The sequence below is a fragment of the Glycine soja genome, chromosome 6 (assembly GCF_004193775.1).
Source record: "Glycine soja cultivar W05 chromosome 6, ASM419377v2, whole genome shotgun sequence".
NCBI lineage: Eukaryota > Viridiplantae > Streptophyta > Magnoliopsida > Fabales > Fabaceae > Glycine > Glycine soja.
The window spans coordinates 35990354-35996451 of record NC_041007.1 but is presented as its reverse complement, the minus strand read 5'-3'; the positions used below and the strand labels follow the sequence as shown (position 1 = coordinate 35996451).

At 36.1% G+C, this 6098-nt stretch overlaps 1 pseudogene; it reads left to right on the top strand.

The window, feature by feature from the left end:
- LOC114416853 lies at positions 1 to 1693 on the top strand (annotated as a pseudogene).
- The last annotated feature ends 4405 nt before the right edge of the window (positions 1694 to 6098 follow it).

The following is a 6098-nucleotide window of genomic DNA, read 5'->3' as shown; positions in this document are numbered from 1 at the left end:
AGAGCTTATACAACTGCTTGTTCTTTAATTTTGCTTCATGGAACTGCACAAATCCACACATGTGGTTCTTCTCTCAAGCCCTGGTCTGGGCCATCTCATCCCAACGATTGAGCTTGGAAAGCGCTTCGTCCATCACCACAACTTCCAAGTCACTGTTCTCGCCGTACTTCCCAAACCTCAAAAACCGAAACTGAGATATTAAACTCATCCCTCTGCCACATCATCGACATCCCTTCACCAGACCTCACTGGTCTTGTTAACGAAAACAACGGCGTCATGACTCGCCTGAGCGTCATGATGAGCGAAGCCGTACCCGCCATTAAATCCATTCTTTCCAAAATTACCCCTCGCCCCTCAGCACTCATTGTTGATATTTTCGGCACGGAGGCTATTCCCATAGCAAGAGAACTCAACATTCTCAGCTACGTCTACGTGGCTTCACACGCTTGGGTGCTAGCGTTGATCGTGTATGCCCCGGTGCTGGATGAGAAAATAGAAGGAGAATACGTTGACCAAAAGGAAGCGTTGAAAATTCCGGGTTGCAACCCGGTTCGACCGGAGGACGTGGTTGACTCCATGCTAGACCGGAACGACAGGAAGTATAAAGAGTTTCTTAAAATAGGGAACAGAATCCCGCAAAGCGATGGCCTTTTGGTTAACACGTGGGAAGAGCTTCAACGTAAAGTCCTTGAAGCGTTGAGGGAAGGAGGCTTGTTAAGTAAGGCGCTGAATATGAAGATTCCGGTATATGCTGTGGGACCCATAGAGAGGGAATCGGAATTAGAAACAAGTTCTTCAAATGAGTCGCTAGTGAAGTGGCTTGATGAACAACGGAGTGAGTCGGTTGTTTACGTGTCGTTTGGGAGTGGAGGAACGTTGTCGTATGAGCAAATGAGGGAGCTGGCTTTAGGGTTGGAGATGAGTGAACAGAGATTTGTTTGGGTGGTGCGCGCACCTATAGAAGAATCTGTGGACGCGGCTTTTTTCACTACTGGGAGAAGTGAAAGCGAGGAGGATGAGATGTCCAAGTATTTGCCAGAAGGGTTCATATCGAGGACCCGCAAAGTGGGACTGTTGGTTCCGGAGTGGGCCCAACAGGTAACAATACTGAAGCATCGTTCTATTGGAGGGTTTCTTTCGCACTGTGGATGGGGTTCGACGCTTGAGAGCGTGACGAACGGTGTTCCCTTGATCGCGTGGCCGTTGTACGCGGAGCAGAGGATGAACGCGACGTTGCTGGCGGAGGAGTTGGGCCTTGCGCTGAGGACGGCGGTGTTGCCGACAAAGAAGGTGGTGCGTAGGGAGGAGATAGAGCATATGGTGAGGGAGATTATCCAGGGTGATGAAAATGGGAAGAGCAATGGCATAAGGGAGAGAGTAAAAGAGACTCAACGAAGTGCAGTGAATGCTTTGTCCGAAGGTGGTTCGTCCTATGTTGCACTGTCTCAAGTGGCAAAAATCATAGAAGGCTGAAAGAGATGTTTTGTAGGTCATATATATGCATGGCCTTTAATTGCTGCATTCCTATTCTCTTCGTCTAAGTAGTATTTAATGGATGGAATTAGTACTATGTGATTAATTACTAGTTTGTATTATACTTTTTAGTGGAGAAATGCAATTTATGTGAAGAAAACTAGAAAAGTATGTCATAATTAGGAATATATTAAATGAAAATATGATAATTTGTGGATTACGTTTATGCCTTATCTCCAGTGAGTAGAGAGGGAGTGGTGTTAATATTTTGACTAAATATACATTATAATGATCTACTTAATTATAAATTATTGGAGGAGTAGGTTATTTTCTCCCTTGGACTCCATGCAGTAATGCATGGCTCCAATAATGGAAAGAACGTCAGCGACTGTTATAGTGGGAACTGAGGAATCTTTTTTTTATTCCTCTGTTTGGAACTTTATTGAAAGAGAGAAACTGTCTGGTGTTCTCTAAGACTCTAACCAAAGTGTGATCCTAGGTTTCCTGCAGTTTTTGGTTCTAGCCAATCTCAGGATATCCGTCAAAATCGTATTTTTTGACCTCATATTAGAATATTCGATTTTTTTCATTTTATTTTATATTTTAATTTCATAATTTTGGAAACTACAAGATATGGTGTACCGAAATAGGAAAAAAAAAAACTTCAAGATTATTGGCAAATTGGTCCCAATCCGCTGGGGTGCTTATAGTTATTAGACAACTTCCTATTGCTTACATCAAGAACAGATTTTTTGAACACTCTAGAAATTAAGTGTTTTCCTTTTTGGATAGTATATCTTTTGGACTTGGCCCAAAGGATTCTATATATTTTTCCTCATTGTATATTCCCTGGCATATGTATATCCTTCTATATTAATACATATTAAAAATTTGCCATAATTTTATTTTTTTGGCAAATTGGCTTTTTTTTAATCATGTGGTAATTGAATGTGAAATAAGCAATTGAAAATGAAATAATTGGGCACAAGCGGTTAATGTGTCAAAGCCAAAATTAAATTATTTAGATATTATTCGAATTTTCGATCAAACTTTATTTGTCTTCTAGTCAAACTCTAGATTAGTTACCGTCTTTTTACCGTCTTTTTTTTTCCTAATGAACCACATGATTAACATCAAGCTATTAAAGAATGTATCACGGACTCAGAGACAGTCAGACAGACTGGAGTCACAAGCACAATTTGAACTTTGGAGGCATATATGCATTTGGGCCTTACGATGAGGCCCTCACGCTTTGCAAATATGTGAAAAAAGGGTGTAAATAGCAATTTTTATTTTGTTTTAGGCTTAACAAATCAGACTTGTTTCAACCTTTTTTTCAATTTTTTTCTTTTTAAATGATCTGCAACAAGCATCAACAACAAAATTCTAAGGATCTCACCGACGACCAAGGGACTCACCTACGAGATGTAATGAATCAAACAGCAGACCAAACGAAAGAACAAAAAAAAAAAAACAAAAGAGGAGAAGAAAGGGAAGGAATGAGGGATACCTGGAGACCCCTCTATTGGCTCCTTTTACCTCCCTCCTTAGGATAGGGGTATGCAAAAAAATTGAGTCAGATCGAACCAGATTGTAACTAACCCGACTTGAACCAATTGCATATTTGAACTAGGTTAAGAAAAAAGTTGTCCTATTTTATAGCTGGTTTGGTTTAACCCGACCCATTTCGGCAAAAAAGAACCAGTGACCTGAACTAGTGTGCTATCTCAATCTCTCTTTCATCTAGATAGTCGACTCTCGTCTCTCTCGTTTCTGACTCTCTCGATCTATGACTGTGACTCTCAGTGGCTCACTGCCCTGCGCGTTCTGTGTCGTTCTCGTTTCTCATTTCACTTCACTCTTCAACCCATCGCGCGTGTTGTTGTTTTCTCTCTCTTCTACCTCTGGTTAGTTCATTTCTCATCATTTCCCTTTATTTATTTTTATTTCACAATCACAGCTCATAGTGTTGTTTTTCTCTTTTTGCCCTAATAGTAACAACTTCATTTTGGAATGCAAGGAGTTCAATGAAATGCTTGAGAAAGGGATTGAAATTGAAACAGGTCAGTTAAACTATTTTTCCCCCTTTTTCTTTATACCCTTTTGTTGTTGTGTTCAGATGCATGTTTCTATGAACTTTAAACATACTATGAGGTAAGGTTTTGCGTTTTCATGGAATAAGAGCTTATTTGTGTTGCCATTTGATTAAGATCTGTAAATTAATTCAAACTATGGTCCTTCATATAAAATGATTTTATTACTTCTATGGTTTGAAAAATATATTTTCATTGTAATTGCTTGATAATCCCATGTTCTCTATCTCCTCAAGACAGGTCAATTAAAGTGTTTTTTTTTTCATACCCTTTTGTGTGATGTGTGTCGTGTGCAAATGCATGCTTCTATGAACTTTAAACATGCCAGAAGGTGAGGTCATGCGTTTGTAAAGTGCCATGGAATAAGATTTTATTTGTGTTACCATTTTGTTAACATCAGTAAATTAATTTAGAACTATGTACCTTCATATAAAATGGTTGATTCTTCCTTGTGGTGATAGTATTACTTCTATGTTGTGAAATTTTTTATGTAAGGATTGAGTTAGATTGGTCAAGGCTCTGATTGCTTTTATATACTAAGGATCAATTTGTAGCGGTGCCATGAAATTATCTTGTTATCATCAGATTAACCATTGAACTATATTGATAGTTTACTCTGTTATGTTGAATAGAAATGGTTCCTCCACTTATCCATTATGTTTTGATTTGTGCTAATTATGTAGTTTGGGTATATTGTATCGACTACCTCTGCTGACATCAAGGTGTTGGAATGACCCACATTCAGGGTCACATTCCACGTTCTATTTTATTTTATTCTCATTACATTATTTTGGGAATTTTGTTATTTCTGAATCTGGTCCATTTTCCATCCACATTCAACTCATATCTTTGTAACATATTTGCAACCACCTTTAGTAATAAATCACGTACTCATCCTTTATCTCACGTACTGATAACTTTTATCTCACGTTCTGATAACAAGTTGGTTGAGCTCTGTGATGGACAAAGTCTATAAATAGGATGGAGTGCTCTCAATTTTGTATCACCAAACTCACTTCTCTATTCAGAAAAAATACATCATCTATTCAGAGCGAGTAAGGATCTGGAAAAACAAAACTGCCTTCAGGTTCGTGTATGCACCGCTTCGCGTTCGATTTGTAATGGTTGGAGGTACGCTCATAATATTTAGTTTCTGTTGTTTGATCTGAATATGTCATTTAAATTAATTTGCATGTTTAGATTAGTGCCTGTTTAATTTACACCAAGGATCATGAAGAGGCTAGGAGGAAAAATGTTGGGGGTAAGGTACCAAGCTTCTTCTACTAGTTTAATTTATTTTGTTTGCAAAACCAAGTTGGTAACTATTACTTTTTTTTCCTGTATATCTAGTTTTCCTATATGTACTGGCAAAGATGTTTTCAATGGTAAGAACTTTGATTAGAATGTGGGAGCATAGCTATGTTTGAAATGGTGTGGAGGAGTTATAGTTTGATATTGCATTTGATATATTGAATTCTGAAATTAGTTGATTTTGGCTTTCAGAAAAATTTCATGTTCAAAAACCACTATTAATTAATTATGTTGTGATTCCAATTTGATATTAAAGGGAATTCTTCAAGCTATTTCCATTCTTTGGAGCTATGTAGTTCTATGAACCCCATTTTTTTTAGATAATTAAAAAGTGAATTAATATTCACTAAATGAGTTGTAGGCTTGTATTGTTGCCATTTATTACTTTTCCCGTTTCTTCTTCATTAACTATTATAAGGGACAAAACAACAAAATATATAATATTTATTTTAACTATATTTAATTATTATTATTATTATAAGAATTTTTATTTCTTTAACTTCTATTCTTCTTCAATAAGGGACAAAATGATAAAATATAATTTATTTTAATTTTATTTATTTATCAATTCTTTTAGTTTTAAATCTTCTTTCAAGCTAAAAGTTTTTTAATAATTTTATTTATTTAGAATTAGTTATCTCACTCAATAAAAAAACATACTTATTAAAATCGTGTAAAAGTTAATTATTAGTATTGTGAGTTTTTGTTAATAGAGAAGATCGAACCTACAAACTTTTTTCTCTTTCCTTCTCCTTTAATCATCCAATCAACATTATTATATCTCCCTAAAATAAATTATTTTAATTAAGATGCATTATTAAATTATTAAAATATTTACCGTTCATTTTTAATTGATAAAATGGCTAAAAAACATTAAAAAAGGTATAAAAAAAGGCCAAAAAAGAACTTTGATCTCTTATTTACATTTTTTGTTTTAGTTTGGTTTCTTATATTATTTTTTATGGTGAGGGGGTGAATTGACTTGTAAGTTGAGGGATAAAATGGAATCTAGCTTGAGATCACTTTTTGAAGAGTATAGTAGTGGTGGAGATGAGTTTGAAGTTAGCTCACAAAAGGCTCAAGCTCAACCTAGTGAAAGGGTCGAGAATGATCCTTCTGGCTATAGTCGATATTTCCAATCAACTAGATTTAGTACATATGAATTAGATATATACCTGGAGAATGCTAGAGATAGTCGACTGGATTTGGATGTTTTGAATT